Consider the following 20,600-nt stretch of genomic DNA (forward strand, 5'->3'; position numbering starts at 1 on the left):
GGCTCCTGAGTCCAGCTTCCTGCCCATACAAGCTGGAAGGCAGAAGACCTGGAGTGTGTTTCTGGCTACTAACTTCAGTTTTGCAAACCATTATAAATATTTGGGAACTCTGTATCTGTCCCCTCCACCCCTTCTCACTGTCACTTTCAGTCTCTCAAAGAACTTTTTAAAGTTTTATAAATAAAGGTAATAAAAAGACATTTTCAGATGAACAAAAACTGTAGATATGCTGCCACACATGATCCTAGATTGAAGTTTAAAGATACAGGAAGGAAGAAAAATAGTACAAAGTGTGAGCATAGGCTAAATCCAAATAAAAATTATGTACAAAAATATAGAAATAAAATCTTGAGAGCTAAAACAAACAGTATTTATGTAAATCAGAGGAAACTAAATGGAGTTAAAAATGTTCCAGTCAGCTTGAATTGTTCAAGGAAATGAAAAATGCCAATTTTATATTAGCCTTTGTATAAGTTAAGAATGTATATTAAAACATTTGTGCTGATATTGAAGTAATGGTAAAAGGATGTATATCCATTAAACTAATTGCAGGGGAAAAATAATATAATGAATAACATAATGAATGAATAATAAAATAAATATATTAATATAATAGAATGTATATCATATATCGTATATGAAAATAAAATATGTTCACTCAGTCCAAAAGCTGAATAAGTAGGAACCTAAAAAAAAAAAACACAGACTGAAATGCTTTAATTGCTGATGAACCAACAATGATATCCCAGGAGCTAACACAGGATTAGACTAGTTTTTTCTTTGACTAAGTAGAGCATGTATTGATAAAAATTGTTACCATAACCAACCTGGGAACACTTGTCAATCTGAATATGCCCAAAGTTAAGGTGGAAACTGCTCAATAACCAGACACATTGAAAGAAATTATTTCATTGAACTGTAACAACACGTCTAGCACAATCTCAGAAATTTTTAAAAAGGTTTGAAAGTGTAGTCGAGCAGTGAGATAGGAGGAATACATTCAAGAGAACTATGGTACAATATTCTGACTATAGTTAATGATGTATTCTTAAAAATTGCTTTTAAGTGTTCTGATAACAAAAAGTAGCTGATTAATGTTTGTGTTTATGTTAATTTAGTAATTTAAATTTAACTTCAATTTAGTGATTACACTGTGTATAGTGCAAAACAACATGGTATATGTAATTAATATATACAAATATTTGTCCATTTTAAAAATTAAACATTGGAAAAATGAAAATAGTTTCTAGCTTACAAATTAGTCTACATAAAAAGAAGAAAACCTAATCATTAAATCAGCCTAAAAGGGGCTACATGGTTGAGAAAGAAATGAACCAGAAACAACAGAAGAAATAGCACAAATTCAGTATTATTCCCTAATTTAAAAACAATTTTAAAAGCTTTTAAATTAAAAACAGCTGATAAAGGTACTTCCTTAAATTGAAAATAACATGTATCTTAAATTGTACATCAAATGCTATGCCAAATAGATTAACAGTAACAGTAGTCACATTGCTATTAAGACCAAGACAAAGATGTCTGCAACTATCACTTTTTTTTCTAAGTTTTTTTTGTTTGTTTGTTTGTTTATTTGAAAGGGTTACAGAGAGGCTACTATCACTTATAATCAGTATTATAGCAGAAGTCAAAACCAACATTTAAAACTAGAAAAATAAGTTGACAGTACAAAGAAGGAGCAAAGCTATGATTATTTGCTGCTGTATGTTAGACTATGTAGAATATCAAAAATAATCTACATGAGGGTTGCAAAAATCTACTCTTGGCTATAACAAACTGTCTTGAAATGATAACAGGTTAACATTGATTATACAGACATGGAGACAACAAAGCAAACATAAATTCTAATAACTCCATATTTTGTGCTCCATTCTTCCCCACATTTTGAATCTTCTGATTTATTTATTTTATTTCTTTATTTGAAAGGCTGAGAAAGAGAGAGAGAATCTTCCATGTGCTAGTTCACTCCCCAAATTGCTACAGCGGCCAGGACTGTGACAGTCCAAAGCCAGGAGCCAGGCAGGAACTCTTTCCTGGTCTCCCACATAGGCATAAGAGGCCTAATATGTGGGCATTTTCTGCTAATTTCCCAGGCACAGTAGCAAGAAGATGTCTGGAAGCAAGCAGGTGGAACTTGAACCAGCACTCTGATAAGGGATGCCAGCATCACAAGCAGTGGCTTAATATGTGCACTACATCACCTGTCCCCATATTTTGAATCTTTGTGTATTGCCTGTTTCTTCACACTAAAGATTTAAATGGGGACCAGCACTGTGATGCAACCAAGCTGCTGTCTGCATTGCTAGCATCCCATATGGGTGCCAGTTTGAGTCCTGGCTACTCCATTTCCTATTCAGCTTCCCTGCTAATGCACCTGGGGAAGCAGCTGAGGATGGCCCAAGTCCTTAGGCCCCTGCACCCATGTGGGAGACCCAGAGGAAACTCCTGGCTCCTGGCTTCGGACTGGCCTGGCCCTGGTCGTTGCGGCCATTTGAGGAGGGAGGGAGGATCTCTCTCTCTCTCTCTCTTTCTCTCTCTCTCTGCCTCTCCCTCTCTCTCTCTAACTGTGCCTTTCAAATAAATAAATATTTTTTTAAAAAACTAATTAAAAATTTAAAAAACAAAATACAGCAAAAAACAATAGTAGAAAGCTACAAGACAATATCCTTGATGAACATGATTGTATAAAATCCTTAACAAAATACTAGCAAATCAAATCTAAGAGAGCATTAAAAAATCATTCACTATGACCTAGTAGAATTCAACACAAGGATGCAAAGTTGATTCATCATATGCAAATCAATAAATGTGAATGAAGGACAAAAAAATGGGGCCGGTGTTGTCATAGTGGGTGAAGCCATCATCTGCAAAGCCGGCATCCCATATAAGCACCAGTTCAAGTCCTGGCTGCTCCCTTTCTGATTCAGCTCCTTGTTGATGTGCCTGAGAAAATGGAGGGTGGCCCACATACTTAGCCCCCTGCACCCATGTGTTGGACCTGGAAATAGCTCCTGGCTCCTGTCTTTAACTGACCCAGCTCCATCCATTGCAGCTGTTTGGGGAGTGAACCATCGGTTGGAGTATCTCTGTCTCTCTCCTCTTTCTTTCTTCTTTCTTTCCATCCTTCCTCCCTCCCATATCTCTGTCTCTTTTTCTTTCTTCCTTCCTTCCTTCCCTCCCTCCCTCCCCCCCCCCTTTCTTTTCTCTTTCTAACTCTGCTTTTCAAATAAATAGATCCTTTTTAAAAAAAATCAGATGATCATATCACTACATTAGGGCATTTGATAAAATTCAACATCCCATCATGTTAAAAACTCTAAACAAGAGGTTTAGAAGGAACATACCTCAACATGATAAAAGCCGTCTATAATAAACCAACAACTAACACAATATTGAATAGGGAAAAGCAGAGTTTTCTCTCTAAAATCTGCTTTTCATCACTTTTATTCAACATAGTCCTCTTTAGGGCAATTAGAAAATCAGAAAAAGTGTCAAATTTTTGCTGTTTGCAGATGACATGATCTTATATATAGAAAATCCCCAAGACTCCACCAAAAAGCTATTAGAATTACTGAAAAAGTTCAGCAAAGTTGTGGGGTACCCAATATACTTAATGAATAATGTTGCTATACACAAGTGGTGAATCTTCTGAAAAAGGAATTCAAGATAGCAATCCCCTTTCTAATAGCTACAAAAAATGAGAAAATATGTGGAAGTATGTTTAAGCAAAGAGGTGAAAAATCTCTATGATGAAAATTAATTATAAGTCACTGATGAAAGGAATTGGAGAGGACACAACAAACTGGATAGACATTCTGTGTTCATGGTTTGGAAAACTTGATACCATCAAACAGCATACTGCCCAAGGCAATTTAAGGTTCAGTGCAACCTCTGTCACAATTCCTATGACCTTTTTCACAGAACTAAAAAAAAAAAAAAAAAAAAAAAAAAAAAAAAAAAAAAACACTACTAAAAATGTGTGGAACCACAAAAGACTACCAATAGCCAAGGTGATCCTGAAAAAAAAAAAGCAGAAGACATTGCGATATCTGACATTATATACTACAAAGCTACAGAAATTGAAATAAAATGGTTTTGGCTTGAAAATAGCATTAACGAATTTCATTGATGAATGAAACACAGTAGAGACCCTAATAGTAAACCCATAGATCTTCAGCAAATTGACCTTTGACAAAGATGCTAAGAACATGCTTTGGAAGAAAACTTAAGTGGTGTTTGGAAAAATTTGATGTGCAGAAGAATGAAACTAAACACCTATCACCATGTACAAAAATGAACTCAAAATGTATTAAAGACCTAAATGTGAGGCCTGAAGCTTTGAAAATTTAGAAGAAAACACTTCAGGACAATAAAACGGGTAAGAATTTTCTGTTTCAGACCCTAAAAGCAAAGGAAATAAAAGGAAAAATAGACAATGACATTTCATCAAACTAAAGAATTTGTGAATAGCAAAGACAACAGTCAGTAGAATGAAGAGACAACTTGCAGTATGGGAGAAAATATTTGCAAGCTATACATCTGACAGTTAATATCCAGAATGTGTAAGGAACTTAACAGCAAAAAAGAAAGAGATAGAGAATAAAAGAAGAGAAGGAAAGGGAAAGGGGAAGAAAAAGAGGAGGAGAGGAGAGGAAAAGGAGAAAAGAATCCCATTTGAAAATGGGCAGTAGATTTAAATCTTTTTCAAAGGAAAATATAAAAATAGCCAATGCCACATGAAAACTTCCACGTCACTAAATGGAGAGCAAAACCACAATAAGATATCCCCTCACTCCAGTAAAATTGACTGTTATCAAAAAGATAAAATACAACAAGTGTTGCCAAAATGTGAAGAATAGGGAATGCTTGCACACTTTTGATGGGACTGTAAATCAGTACAGCCATTGTGTGAAACAATGTGTAGGTTCCATAGAACACTAAAAATAAAACTGCCATAGACCTAGCAATCCCACTCCTTGGTATGTACTCAAGAAAAATGAAATTCATCTGTTAAAGGGAATATCTGCATCCTCATATTTATTGCACCACTATTCACAATAGCCAAAAAATGAAAACAACCTGATGCTTATTAGAAGAGGAAAATGTGGTACATACAATCTGCTAATAACCATAAAAAATGATGAAATCTTGTCATTTGCTATTAGCAATATGAATGGAACTGGAAGTTGCTGTGTTAAGTCGAATGAGCCAAGCACACAGAGACAAATATCACATAATCTCATTCATATATAGAACCTGAAAGAGTATGTAATCTCATAGAAGTTAAAATATAATTGTGGTTACCAGAGGTGGGGGGCGGGGAGTGAGGAGGAAGGGATGTGGAAAGGTTGATTGATGGGTACTAGGTTATAGTTCGATAGATGATAGAAGTTCTGTTTCACAGTACGATGACTATGGGCAATGTTAGTGTACTCTGTATTTCTTAAAAAAAAAAACCTAGAATAACCTAGAATATAGCTTTGTATTTTATTGCTGTAAAAAATATTTATTGCTTTAAAGAATAAATACATTTACTATGATTGGACATTGTCCAATATATGATGTAACAAAATATCACATAGTATCCCATAAGTATATACAATTTATAAAAATATATGATAAATTTTTTGAATATATAAAAATTAGCAAGTTATTTAATAAAACCGATTAGGAAGGTGGTTAGATACTTAAAATCTATTTCTTTACCTAATAATGGCTAGAAAATATGATTTTGAAAACCCAGTTAGAATTTTTTAATTATTTATTTTTATTTATTTATATATATAAACCTAACAAGGAAAATGTGAGACTTTCATAAGGAAAATAACAAAGTGTGAAGGCATCAAATACCTCCTAAGTAGGGGCCAGCATTGTGGTTTAGTGGTTTAAATATCCTCTCTCTCTCTCCCTCTCCTTCTCCCTCTCCCCCAAAACTATGCCTTTCAAATAAGTAAATAAATATTTTAAAGCAAACAAAAATGTCTCCTATGAAAATTGACAAATACAAGCAAGTGTTGAGCCTAGCAATTAAGAGTCTGCTTTTCATTCCTGTGTCCCATATCAGAGTGCTTAGGTTCAATGTTGACTCCAGTTCATGACTCCAGAGACCTTCTGGTGTGTACCCTGGAAGGCAGTGGTGATAGCTGGAGTGATTGGGTGTCTGCCACTGATTATGTGAGACCTGGATTGAGTTCCTACCCCGAGCTTCAGCCCCCGAGTTTTTGCAGGCATTTAGGGAATAAGCCAGTGGATGTGGGAATCTCTCTGCCTCTAAAGTAAAAGCATAATTTCTTTTAATTTATGGAGCAGGTAAGAAAAGCAGAGTAACTAAAAGGATCATGTAAAATGCTTTAAAAATAATAAAATAACAAATGGGCATACATACCATGTTAGTGGGTAGAAAGATACAATGTTGTAATGATTTTAGCTCTCCATAGTAGTTGCTAGACCATTGCAATTCAGTATATCTAACAAATATGCCAGAGGGGCATTAGTGTGTCTGTATGTTTGTATAGAATTGGTAAATTATTTCAAAATTTATATGTAAGAGTTAAAACCAATAAAAGCCAAGACACTGCTGAAGAAAAACGAGATGGAGAGTCTTGTTTCACAGATTCCAGCATTTGTTTTTGAGCTACAGTTGCCAGATTGACCCATGAAACTAAGTAGAGGACACAGAAACAAACTCTTTCGGTATTGTTGACGGTTTGAAGAGAAGAGGTACTAATTATTAAGTAGATGTTTATACTGGATACTGCTATAACAAATTACCACCAATTTGGTGGCTTAAAATGACACAAATTTATTATCTAGAGTCCAGAATATTAGAAGTATGAAATGGATTTCTCTATTTCTCCAAATGGACTAAAAAGAAGGTGCCAACAGGGCTGCCTTTTCTCTGTAGGATCTGTGAGATAATTCATTTCTGTGCATTTGACAGCTTCAGTGGCATTCCTCATACCTGGCTCAGTGCTCCTCCCTTTGTCTTCGAAGCAACAGTATTACCATCTTACTATGACTCTTCCTCTCCCGTTTCCCTCTTCTACTTTAAAGAATCCTTTTAATTATATTGGGCCCACATAGATAATCTGGATACTGTCTGTATTTTAAGGTCAGTGAATTAGCAAGTTTACTTCCATCTGCAACTTTGATTCCTCTTTGCCATGTAATATAGCATGTTTACAGATTCTGGGGATTGGAAAGTGGACATTTTTGGCAAACCATTACTCTGCAAGCCACATGCAGAAAAAAATTGATCCTTAATTTTATATCAAACACAAAAAGTAATTCTTAGTGGACAAATAACTAATTACACAATACTACAATACTATTAGGAGGTAGTATTGAAAATTATCTTTATGACCTTGGAATGGAGAAATATTTCTTAAACTGAATATAAATAAGCCAAAAATAAAATATTTAAAATTCATACAGTAACGTTGAAGAATTCTGTTTCTTGAAATGTCATAAAAGAGCAAAAAGACAATGTGTAAAATAATAACCAAATGATATAAAGAATGCCTGCTAATCTGTGAAGAAAAATAACCCATTCAAAAGAAAAATAGTCAGACTCAAAAGAAAAATAGCTTCAAGACATGATTATTACTTCACAAAGAGAATTCTCATGTGGCCAGTAAACATAGGAGAAGATGCTGAATCTCAGTCAACAAGCAGGAGAATGCAAAATACAGCCACTATGAAATGTTATAATCATTAGACTAGCAAAGATGGAAAGATTTGACAAAATCAAGTGTTAGTGAGAATGTAGAGTATCTGAAATTTTCCAGGTTGCTGCTGCAAGAAAAAAAATATTTTGAAAACAAATTAGTATTTTCTAATAAAATTGAAAATATACCAGAAGTCTTTTAGACAGTTGATGGAAAATGGATATTATGAAGAAAATTACTCATGGATTTCAAAGATGTTTTATGTCAAAATTGACCTATCTCTAAAATCCATTTTCCATGAACGTATATATGTGCTTTGATAGAATGTTAAATAGTGATCAATAGCAGCAATGTTTATGAGCAAAAATATATAGAAACAAAGTTTGTTAACAGAAGAATAGATAAATTGTAGTATGTTCATATAGTGAAATATGGTACACAATGAAATGCATAAAATAACTGCTTGCATCTTTGTGGATGAATCTTGTGGATATAATTTTATTTTGTTTTAAGTTTTTATTTCTTTATTTGAAGTCAAAGTTACAGAGAGAGGGGGAGAAACAAAGAGGAAGAAATCTTCCATCCACTGGTTCACTTCTCAGATGGCTGCAATGGCTAGGGCTAGGGCAGGCCAAACCCAGTATCCAGGGGCTTCACCTGGGTCCCCCAGGTGGGTGGCAGGGGCCCAAACACTTGAACCATTTTCTGCTTTTTTTCCTAGGCCATAAACAGGGGTCCGGATCAGAAGTGGAACAGCCAAGACATGAACCACCAGCCACATGTCGTGCCGCACATGGCAGCTTTACTCACAACACCACAACACTGGCCCCATGGATGTAATTTTAAATGAAATAAGTCCTGGAAAAATTCCATCCAATAAGATGGTTCCATTTATATAATTCAGAAATAAAAAATGTATAATAAATTATTTAGGAGTATGAAGACTGTAAACAGTCAAGAGAAACTAACAATAACTTTAAGATTCAGTATCATAGTTTCCTTTGGAAGGATGACTTATGAAGTTGGCAGTGATGAGATAAAGAATATGGGGAAGTCAGTATACTGCTAATATATTTCTGGAGTCTGGGGTTCATACAACGGTTAATTTTATTCATATTCCTTATACCTTACACATATTCATAACGCTTTTAAATACACATTTATAGTGCTTGTAAATGCTTATTCGATAGAAATAAAATTTTAATATTTTATCAGGGTACACCCAGGTGTATTTGAGACATGTATTGAACATATTCTAATTTTTAGTATAGTCACTTCTTTATATAGTCACTTCTTTATATATAGTGATGAAAAATTCAGATTACAGTAATTACAAGCTTGTCTGAAGTTAACAGCCTGAAAGAACCAGGACTAGGTCCACATTCATGGTCTGTTGCTCCCCCTCTTCGTGGAGGAACGACACAGGACCCTGCGCTGTTCTTTTGTCTGCTCGGCCCTCCCCGGGTTTGCTGCTGGTTCTTCCCGGGTTGGCTGCCGTTCCTTCCACCTCCGTGGAAGGGCGGCTCCCCCTGCCACTTTCCCCACTTCAGCGGGGGAGCGGCACACCGCCGGCCGGCTCTCTCGGGGGCTGCTCAGATGTTCCTCAGGTGTTCCCCTTAGATGTTCCTGGTGCATGTTGTCTCTCTCCTCCTTTATAGTCCTCTTCCACCAATCCCAACTCTGCTACCCACACGCCGAGTATGCTGCTCTCCTCCAATCAGGAGCAGGTCCTGCTGTTTATTGGTTGAACTGGAGGCAGCTGCGTAGAAGCTGTTTCCTCCTCTCCCAGCACCATATTGTGGGAGAGCAGATGCATAGAATAAGTCTTAATTCGAGTAACTTAGTCTAGTCCGAGTTGCTCCCCACAATGGTCTGTAACTGTTTTCACTAATCCCATCCTTAATGGCTCTTTGTTTTAAGATTGTAAATCAAAGTTTATTTGATAAGAATCTCTATCAAACTAGGATAGTAAAGATAGGAATTAAGATCACTTAATTCTTTCATATTTTGTTTAACAGAAAGAATTATCTTTTTGTGATAAGCCATTTTAGAATACATGGAACGTTATTTTGAAAATTTCCTTCAGTGTTAGTCTCTGCTTGGCCAAAGATTAGAAATAACCTTTTTCATGGACTTAAATATGACATTTTGATATAACTATAATTTAGCACTTAATGTTTATGTTAAACTCAATCATTTATAGAAAAATTTTTATTTTGTAATTAATCCATATCTTGAGACTTTTAAAAGGAGTAAAATTCCAGAAAGGAAATTTCATCAGATAAAATCCTCTTTACGATTGAAACTGTGGCAGGGGAAATAGAGTATACACATTTTGTTCACTTTATTACTCTTTCATAAGAATTTTATAAAGCCATATATGAAATAATTTTTGCTACCTATAATTATGAGTTACCTGGTTTAATTTTAATTTTGATTTTGCTGATCAAATAGGGAAGAGAAAATCAAGATCTTAAAAAGTGTCTTACCAAATTAAAGCTAGTTGTTAATCCATAGTGTCTGGTAAAATTGAGATTAGGAATTGTATATCTTTTAAACTGAAATATAATTTGAAGATTTTTTTCCATTCCCTAAAGTGATTACCAGTTTTACCAGATTTTATGTTGCCAATAAGTCTTTCAATAAGTATTAGCATATAAAAGGCACAAAATAATTAATTTCATAAATATTTTATGATAAGAGACTGAATTTTGTCTCTTCTTATTCTGTCCTACATGAATATGTTTTCATTTATTTTGTATACACAATTCACCTTCTCCTAAAATCTGCAATAGAACTGTTTTGTGGAAAGTGCTACAAGCAAACCATTCTCTTACAATTACATTATTGGAAAAGCATGTGGGGAGTGTTAGATTCAATTGAGCAGAATTCTAATTAGATCTATTGCATTCGCTTTTATTAAAAGAAAGAATACTAATTCCTTTTTAGTATGCTGACCATGTTTTATTCTGACACAGAGCCCTGTTTTAATCTGTTCTTAACTTCCTATAATTTCTCTTTTGGAAACAGCTAAGTCATTTTTCTAACTTCTGAAGATTTTATCTTATTTTTATACTCCAGAACCAAAATATCCTGATTATGACATTCAGTGAATGCCACTTCTGATCTATAATTACTGTCTATTCCAGCCAATTCCACCGCCCCATTCTTTATTTCCTACACCATACGCTGCTCCCCATGCGCACTGTCCTTCATTTATTTCTCATTCAACTGTTTTTACACCTCTTGTAATTTCTTGGAACTGTGGTCTACCTGGCATATTCTCCCAAGTTCTACCACCCTTTTCTCTCAGGACCTCTGTCAAGTGAAATCTCGAGTGTCCTTTAAAAAACCTTCTGTAACATCTTTCTTCCTCCTCTACCTCTTTTTCCCTCCATATATATGCTACAATTCTCTGCTATTATTGAACTAACGATACAATTAATTGCATTCTTATTCCTCTACCACCTTCTGAGATCCTTGAGGGCCACTTTTCAAGATTAATAGATAAAAAGATGTATTGTGGTAGTTAAGACCACATATTCTCAAAATCCTCTTTGCATGCCAATTTCTTTTCCAGCCTCTGTGCTGTTTCTGTTCTTTACAACAAAATTTCTTGAAAATGCTGCCATTCTCTTTCCCATTTTCTAACCACATTCCAGTGAGATTTTATTTCCATTGCTTCAGCAAACCACCTTTCCCAGGGGCACTAGTGACTGCTCATTGCTAAATTCCATGGTCATTTTTCAACCCTCATCCTGCTTTGCCTGCCATCTTGGAGCCAATTTGCCACTCTTAATTGAAACTTTCTTTAATATTCTAGGGAAGGACCAAGGTACCATTTTCTCTCACTCCTTTTTCAGTTTGGCTTGCTGATTCCTCTTCTTTGAAACATCTAATTATTAGAATGTTCTTCTTTTTTTTTTTTTGGACAGGCAGAGTTAGACAGACAGAAAGGTCTTCCTTCTGTTGGTTCACCCCCTAAATGGCCTCGTCTGTGCTACTTCCCAGGTGATTCCATGCCATCTCATGGGTGTAAATATCACCTGTATGCTGATAAATCCCAAGTTAATGACAGTCTTATTCTTTCAGTTCCTCAGGCCAGAAATCCTGAAGGCATTGTTGACTGTTCTGTTCCTCTCACTACCTAGATCCAGTCCTTCAGCAGCTTCTCTCCCTTCCAAATACATCAAAATTTTTTCAATTTGACCATCCGAAGAGCCAACAGCTATTATGAGCCACCATCATTTCTCACCTAGATTATTGTAATATTTTCCTGATTGATCTTCCTGCTTCTGCTTTCACCCCCACAGTCTAATCTCTGCCCTGCAGCCACTGTGATCCCATTAATATAGTTTAAACTCACAGTATTTCAATGGCTTCTCTTTAAGAAGTAAACCTAGTATGTTTGCTATGTCCTGCAATACCTTACATTATAGGGCACTATTCCCTCTCATTTCTACTCTTCTTCACTTTGTCTATACCTGCACAGGAAATCCTAATTTCCTTGATATTCCTTGAAAATGATAGAAACACTTCTCCATTTGATCATCTTTCCCAGGTGTCTGCCTGCCTCATTTACTCTTTTCAGGACTTTCCTGAAAATTACCATATATGAAATAGCCAGAATTCACTATCTCCTCAGTAATATTCCATATCTGGCTTCTCTTTTCTAGTATCAGCTTTTCATCAGTTCTTGTATCTGATATACTGTAGGTTTTACATATTTATTGATCATCTATTAAAAATCAAATGATTTTTGTTTGTTTTTTTATTTTTGCTCACTACATGTGTAGAACCAAGTAATCTAGCCCCAGAATATTGTTTAAAAGCTGTAAAAAGAGAATAAATCAGATTATGACTGTTCTGTAACAATGTTCTCCATCCATAAACATCATATATTGTGGAACAGTACTTGGAAAAAAAATTCCTTAATGAATCGAATGCTACATGTAATATCTTCCTCTTTAATAGCCCGAGTTGCATATTTATGTCTTAAAAACTCCCAAAAGTTTGACAAGAGACAGCAATATCCCTACCATTAATAGAATAAGTGCAGTGGGGGCCGGCGCCATGGCACACTAGGTTAATCCTCCGCCTGTGGCACCAGCATCCCATATGGGTGCCGGTTCTAGTCCCAGTTGCTCCTCTTCCAGTCCAGCTCTCTGCTGTGGCCCGGGAGTGCAGTGGAGGATGGCCCAAGTGCTTGGGCCCCTGCACCCACATGGGAGACCAGGAGGAAGCACCTTGCTCCTGGCTTCAGATTGACATAGCTCCGGCCTTTGTGTTCATTTGGGGAGTGAACCAATGGAAGGAAGACCTTTCTCTCTGTCTCTCTCACTATCTGTAACTCTGCCTGTCAAATAAATAAATAAATAATAAAATCTTAAATTAAAAAAAAAAAAGAATAGGCACAGTGGCCAATATTATGGCACTGTAGGTTACAACACTACTTGTGATGCTGGCATCTCATATCAGAGCTCCATTTTGAGTCCTGGCTGCTCTGCTTCCAGTCCAGCTGCCTGTCTGCTTTTGTGCCCATGAAAGCAACGGAAGATAACACAGATGCTTCACCACTGGCACCCACATGGGAGACCTGAATGGAATTCCTGACTCCTGGCTTCGGCATGGCCCAGCTTTGGCCATTTGTGGAGTGAACCAGGAAATGGAAGATTGCCTTCTCTGTCTCTTCCTCTGTCACTCTGCATTTCCAATACATAAAAAATGAATTTTAGCCAGGGGTGGGGAGAGAGAAAATAAGCACAAAGCTCTACTGTCTTGTTTCTAATCTCAGTATCTTCTGTATCATCATAGTAGGGTCTTGGGCACATTATTTAACATTTTTTTGGTCAAATGAGTAAGAAAGTTCACATAGGAACTCCATAATATATAGTGGCAGTATTGGAGTGAAATTTGCCCTTGAAAATTCCTTATATTTCCTTTGAAGTACATTTATATGGATTTGGATATGCAACCCAGTGTGGTAATATAAATGTATGAAATACTTAAGAGTGTGAAAACATAGTGAAATCTTTTACAGTGCTTTTAATGACATACCAAATGAATGTTACTGAATTCTTGTTTTGTTTTTCTTTTTGTTCTTTAATTAGATTTTTTTTTAATTTTAAAGAAAGAAGGAGAGAGAGAGAGAGAGAGAGAGAGAAATGGGGGCAGAGGGAGAATGGGAAAGAGGGAGAGACCTTCAATCTACTGGTTCACTTTTCAAATGCCTGCGATGACCTGGGCTAAGTCAAGCTGAAACAAGCAGCTAGAAGCTTCTTCTGGGTCTCCCACATGGGTGTCAGGGCCCAAAGAACTGGGTCATCCTTCACTGCTTTCCCAGGCACATTATCAGGGAGCTGGATCAGAAGTGGAGCAGCTGAGACTCGAACCATGTCCATGGGGAATGCTGCAGGCTGTGGCTTAACCCACTGAGCCACAGTGCTAGCCCCGACTTCTTATACATTAAATATTATTTATAGGATTCAACTCTCCTTTATCCTTTGGTCATGTAACACCCACCATATTACACCATATTAACTTATATTAGGATATGGATAAGAAGTTTTGTTGTGAGGTTTTTTAGTTTTTTGCTTGATTCATAGAGGAAAACCTTGAGTTTTTTCATATGATGGAACTAAAGATCAGTAAGTAAGGAGATACTGAAGATACAGAAGACATGACTGAAAGAAATGGCTTTCAAATCCCTGGTCTTACACATTTTCTGAAAATAGTAATATTAATTATATTACTTACAGATTCTGAAAACAGACACTGGGTAGTTTACTTAGCTTCTGTGTACTTTAATGGGTATGATAATGGGACCTACAACATGGAGTTGTCATAGGAATGAATATGTGCAGGAATGAGTGTTTGGTAAAGTAGTTTCTATGCTGCTTGGAATGCTTGCACCTGATATCAGAGTGCCTAGTTCATATTACAACTCTCACGTAATTTCCAGCTTCATGCTAATGCACTCCCTGTGAGGCAGCAAGTGATGGCTCAAGTGTTTGGGTTCCTGCCACTCACTTGGAAGACCCGAACTGACTCCCAGTTCCTGGTTTCAGCCTGGCCCGGCCTCCAGCTTTTGCAGGCATTTGAGAAGTGAACTGGTAGATTAGAGATTCTGCTCTCTGGCATTTCTTTCTTTCTTTCTTTCTTTCTTTCTCTCTCTCTCTCTCTCTCTCTCTCTCTCTCTCTCCCTTTCAGATAAAATGAAAATACATATTTTTAAAAAAATGAGTAATTTCAGCAAAATATTTAAGTCACTGACAAGACACATTGTTATCTGTTACTATGTTATTATTCACTTTGCAGTTTAATGTATTTCTCCTGCAGTCCTCTCCATATATTTCAAATTACATTTATTTGTGTAGTTAAACCTAACTATACTCTTTATATATTAGTTAAACAAATCAGAGAAAACGTGATATTTGTCTTTTGAGGACTGGCTAATTTCACTAAGCATAATGGTCTCTAAATACATCCATTTTGTTGGGATAGACAGGATTTCATTGTTTTTATGGCTGAGTAGTATTCCGTTGTGTTTACAGACTACAGTTTCTTTATTGGGTCATCCATTGATGGGCATCTAGGTTGGTTCCATATCTTAGCTATTGTGAGTTGAGCTGCTATAAACATGGGGATACAGGTAACTCATATGCTGATTTCATTTCTTTTGGGTAAATTCCCAGGAGTGGGGTGGTTGGACAATATGGTAGGTCTATTTTCAGATTTCTGAGAAATCTCCATACTGTCTCCCATAATGGTTGTATTAATTTATATTGCACTAACAGTACATTAGGATACCTTTTTTCCCACATCCTCACCAGCATTTGTTATTTTTTTTTTTTTTTATTTCTAACTAGGGTGAGGTAAAACTTCATTGTGGTTTGTAGTTTAATTTCCCTGGTGCCTAGTGATCTTGAGTATGTTTTCATGTGTCTGTTAGCCATTTTTATTTATTATTTTTAATTTTATTTTTATTTAAGAAATATCTGTTCCTATCCTTTGCCCATTTCTTAACTGGATTGTTTGTTGTCACTGAGTTTCTTGAGCTCTTTATACATCCTGAACATGAATCCTGTATCAGATGTATGGTTTGCAAATATCTTCTCCCATTTTGTCAGTCACTTCTTTATTGTTTCCTTTGCTGTACAGAAGCTTCTTGGCTTGATATAATCCCATTTGTCTATTTTGGCCTTTATTGCCTGTGCTTCTTGGGTCTTATTCAAGAAGTCTTTGCCTATGCCTATGTTTTGCAGTGATCCATCTGTTTTCCTCTACTAATTGATGGTTTTAGGTCTTAGGTATAGATACCTGATTCATTGTAAGTTGATTTTTGTAATAGGGTGTAAAGTAGGGGTCCTTTTTCATACTTCTGCATGCAGAGATCCTGTTTTCCCAGCACCATTTGTGGAAGAGACTGGCCTTCCACCAGGGAGTGATTTTTACTCATTTGTCAAAGATTAGTTTGTTGTGGGTGCATGAATTAATTTCTGGGGTCTGTAATCTGTTCCATTGGTCCACATGTCTCTTTTTGTACCAATACCAAGCTGCTTGGATTATAACTGCCCTCTAATGTCTTGAAATCTGTTATTGTGATGCTTTCCACTTTATTTTTATTGTTTAGGATTGCTTTAGCTATTTGAGGTCTCCTATTATTCCCTATGAACTTTAGGGTCATTTTTTATAGTTCTGAAAAAGATGTCTTTGGTATTTCGATTGGGATCACATTGAATTTATAAATTGTTTTGGGTAGTATGGACATTTTAATGATATTAATACTCCCTATCCATGAACATGGAAGATTTTTTTCATTTTTCTGTGTGTGTTTTCTATTTCTTTCCTTTACATTTTTAAATTTTCATTGTAGAGGTCTTTCACCTTCTTGGTTAAATTTTTCCTGAAGCATTTAAAAAAAATTTGGAGCTATTGTGAATGGGACTGACTGACAAGTTCTTTCTCAGTTACAATATTGTTTGTGTAAACAAAGGCAATGGATTTTTGTGTGTTGATTTTATAACCTGCAATTTTGCGAAACTCTATGAGTTCCAGTAATCTCTTAGTGGAGTTGTTTGGTTCCCTTATACATAGGATCGTATCATCCACAAACAGGGCTAATTTGGCTTCCTCTTTCCCATTTGTATCCCTTTGATTTATTTGTTCTTATATGATGGCTCTGGCTGAAACTGGTTCCAGATCATAGTGGAAATGCTTTTAGCTTTTCTCCAATCAGTATGGTGCTGGCTGTGGGCTTGTCATATATTGCCTGCATTGTATTGAAGTATGTTCTGTACCCAATTTGCTTAAGGTTTTTTTTTTTTTTTTTTTTTTTTTTTTTTTTTTTTTTAACTTGAAAGAGTTACACAGAAAGAGGAGAAGCAGAGAGAGAGAGAGGTCTTCCATCCGATGGTTCACTCCCCAATTGGTTGCAACGGCCAGAGCTGTGCCAACCCAAAACCAGGAGTCAGGAGCTTCCTACGGGTCTCCCATGTGGGTGCAGGGGCCCAAAGACTTGGGCCATCTTCTACTGCTTTCCCAGACCACAGCAGAGAGCTGAACAGGGAGTGGAGCAGCTAGGTCTCGAACCAGTGCCCATATGGGATGCCAGTGCTTCAGGCCAGGGTGTTAACCCACTGTACCATAGTGCCAGACCCTGCTTAAGGTTTTTAATCATGAAAAGATGTTGTGTTTTCTTAAATACTTTCTCTGTATTTATTGAGAGAACCATATTATTTTTATTTCTCAATTTGTTAATGTGATGTATCACATTTATTGATTTGCATATGTTGAACCATCCTTGCTTACCAAGGATAAATCCTACTTGTTTCGAGTGAATGTTCTTTTTTATGTGTTGTTGGATTTGATTAGCTAATATTTTGTTGAGGATATTTGTATCTATGTTCATTAGTGATATTGGTCCATATTTCTCTTTGTTGTATCTTTTTCTGCTTTTGGAATTAAGATAAGGAGTTTGGGAGGATTCCCTCCCTTTTAATTGTTATCATTGTTATGAATAGTTTGAGAAGAATTGAAATTCTTTCTTCCTTAAAAGTTTGGTAGAATTCAGCAGTGATGCTTTCCAGGCCTGGGCTTTTCTTTGTTGGGAGGGCTTTTATTACCAATTCAATCTACATCTTTGTCATTGGTCTATTTAGGTTTTCTGTGTCTTCATGCATAAATTTTTGTGAAGTGTATGTGTCCAGAAATCTATCCATTTCTTCTAGATTTTCCAATTTATTGACATAAGTCTGTTTGTAATAATTCCTAATTATTATTTTATTTCATTTGAATCAGTGTCGCTCCCCCTCTTCGTGGAGGAACGACACTAAACCCTGCCTAGGCTTCCTATCCGAGTCACGGCACCATTATGTCGCTCCCCGTCTTCGTGGAGGAACGACACAGGACCCTGCGCTGTTCTTTTGTCTGCTCGGCCCTCCCCGGGTTTGCTGCTGGTTCTTCCCGGGTTGGCTACTATCCCTTCCACCTCCGTGGAAGGGCGGTTCCCCCTGCCACTTTCCCCACTTCCGCGGGGGAGCGGCACCCCGCCGGCCGGCTCTCTCGGGGGCTGCACAGGTGTTCCTTCAGCTAGATGTTCCTGGTGCATGTTGTCTCTCTCCTCCTTTATAGTCCTCTTCCACCAATCCCAACTCTGCTACCCACACGCCGAGTACGCTGCTCTCCTGCAATCAGGAGCAGGATCAGCTCCTGCAGGTCATCACTCAACCTGGCGAGAGGCAGCTGCATAGAAGTTGTTACTCCCTTCTCAGCGCCATATTGTGGGAGAGCAGATGCATAGAATAAGTCTTAATTCCAGTAACAGTCTAGTCCGAGTTGCTCCCCACAAATCAGTAACATTATATTCTGCCTTCAACTTACAATGGCTAGCACTTGTGATCATCTTGACTCTGTTCTTTTAGTTCTAATCAAAGAAAAGTCTAAACAGTTCAGTAGTGATAAACAACAACAACAACAAAAATAATGATATTAACATCACAAGCACATATCATGGCTCTGTTTTGAGCTCCATATGTTTATTTTTTATTTACTACTCACAGTAAATCTATTTTACTACTCACAGAATCTAAAAGTATTAACTGATTCTACCATTTTTGTGAACAAGGAGCTCATAGATGACAGCACCTATGTGATTGGAAACCACATACTTACCTGCCGTGCTGTGGCTCTTCTCTTGAGCTATTCAGAAGATGCCTATAAAAAATATAAAATAAGAACCAGAACCACTGGCCCATGGAAGAAACTTAACTACCTATCTGTCCTTGTGGGTTAAAAACAAAATGAAAACTTGAACATTCTTTTGAAGTAAGGATCAGGAAGTTCATATGAAATGATGTCTTTGGCTGACTATCTAGTTATTTCATTATTCTGTGATACATGAGATACACCTGTCTATAACATATCTTCTATACATAAGTTGCATAAGTGTATGTGCAATCTGATAATGATACATAAACCTATAAAAATATAGTTTATATTTTCTTAAAACTTATACCAATTTAAATAACTATTAACTCAAGGCAGTGATAAAAATATAATAAATCAGGGGCTGGTGCTGTGGCATAGCGGGTAAGGCCACCACCTGCAGTGCCGGCATCCTATATGGGTGCCAGTTCAAGTCCTGACTGCTCCACTTCTGATCCAGCTCTCTGCTGTGGCCTGGGAAGGCAGTAAAAGATGGCCCGAGTGCTTGGGCCCCTGCACCCGCATGGGAGACCTGGGAGAAGCTCCTGACTCCTGGCTTCTCTCTGTCTCTCTCTCTCTCTCTTTCTCTCTCTCTCTCTCTCTCTCTGCATCTCCTCTCTCTGTGTAACTCTGACTTTCAAATAAATAAATAAATCTTTAAAAAAATATAACAAATGAATGGAAGAAGGGTAAGAGTTATAGAATCTCAAACTTAGTAAAGATTATTATTAATGATGTTACCAAAAGAACACATAAATTTGAACTTTATCATAAAGTATAACTAGCTGAAGCTGAACAAAAGAGGAGGGAAATATAATTCATTAAGAGGTGTGTGCATGAACAGAAATATAGAGAACAGTCTAAAATAATGATAGATTGATCTAAGGAGGGAAGAATAAATTCTGGAATATAATGCAATATGAGAGATTGGAAAATGTGAGTATAGTGGGCCTGATAATTTAACTATCCCCCAAAAGTTGAAGAGTTACTGAAGGGTTTTGGAGCAGGAAAGTGACAAAATAAAACTGTTCTTCTAAGAAAGTAACAAGCAGACCAAAATGAAGGACAGAGGGTTAAGTTAGAGTTCTTAAATAGGAAATAATTGGAATAATCAGGAAATGAATGAGGTAATAAGAAGTGTAGTTGGGGTGGCTGTCTTGAAACTGGGCTGAAGGAATAAGTTGGAGATGTATTTCAAAGGAAGAATTGTTAGAGTGACATGGCTAATCAGTCATAGGGGTATTAGTTTTACTGCAAAAAGTAAGGCTTTCTTCATTGTTTTTTGATGATTTGTAGGTGGTGATTTATTTTTAATCGCTTTGATTCTTACATTATGTATAAAATGTAACCAAAATTGTGAGATATTGTAGACTAGTATTATATTCATTAAATTCAAAACCATCTCATGCTTTATTGTTTAAAATTATAATGAACGTCTGTACAATATAAATGACATCAAGTCAGACCCAACTCAGCATATGGTACTTGATCAGTGGCTGGCATGAGGAAATTCTCTTTGCAAAACTGTTGAATTATTGCCATTATTAGCAGGTGTTGCAGTGATATGTGCACAGTAATATTCAGCCAATAAAATTAAGGGATCTTTTGTAGCACAGTGGAAACTTTTGTAAAACCTGTATATTCATTTTTAAAATTAAGCTTTTTTACCACAAACTTAAGACATCCTTCTCATAGTATTATCTTCATAAT

The 20,600-nt window shown here is 36.4% G+C and overlaps 1 protein-coding gene across 9 annotated transcripts in view; it reads left to right on the forward strand.

The window, feature by feature from the left end:
- The window catches only part of METTL25 (methyltransferase like 25), a 112,480-nt gene that overhangs the window by 78,445 nt on the left and 13,435 nt on the right, over positions 1 to 20,600 (forward strand). The gene's annotated exons all lie outside the window — the stretch shown is intronic.

The sequence above is a fragment of the Oryctolagus cuniculus genome, chromosome 11 (genome assembly GCF_051225735.1).
Source record: "Oryctolagus cuniculus isolate XC-2025 breed Fujian yellow rabbit chromosome 11, ASM5122573v1, whole genome shotgun sequence".
NCBI classification, from domain to species: Eukaryota; Metazoa; Chordata; class Mammalia; order Lagomorpha; family Leporidae; genus Oryctolagus; species Oryctolagus cuniculus.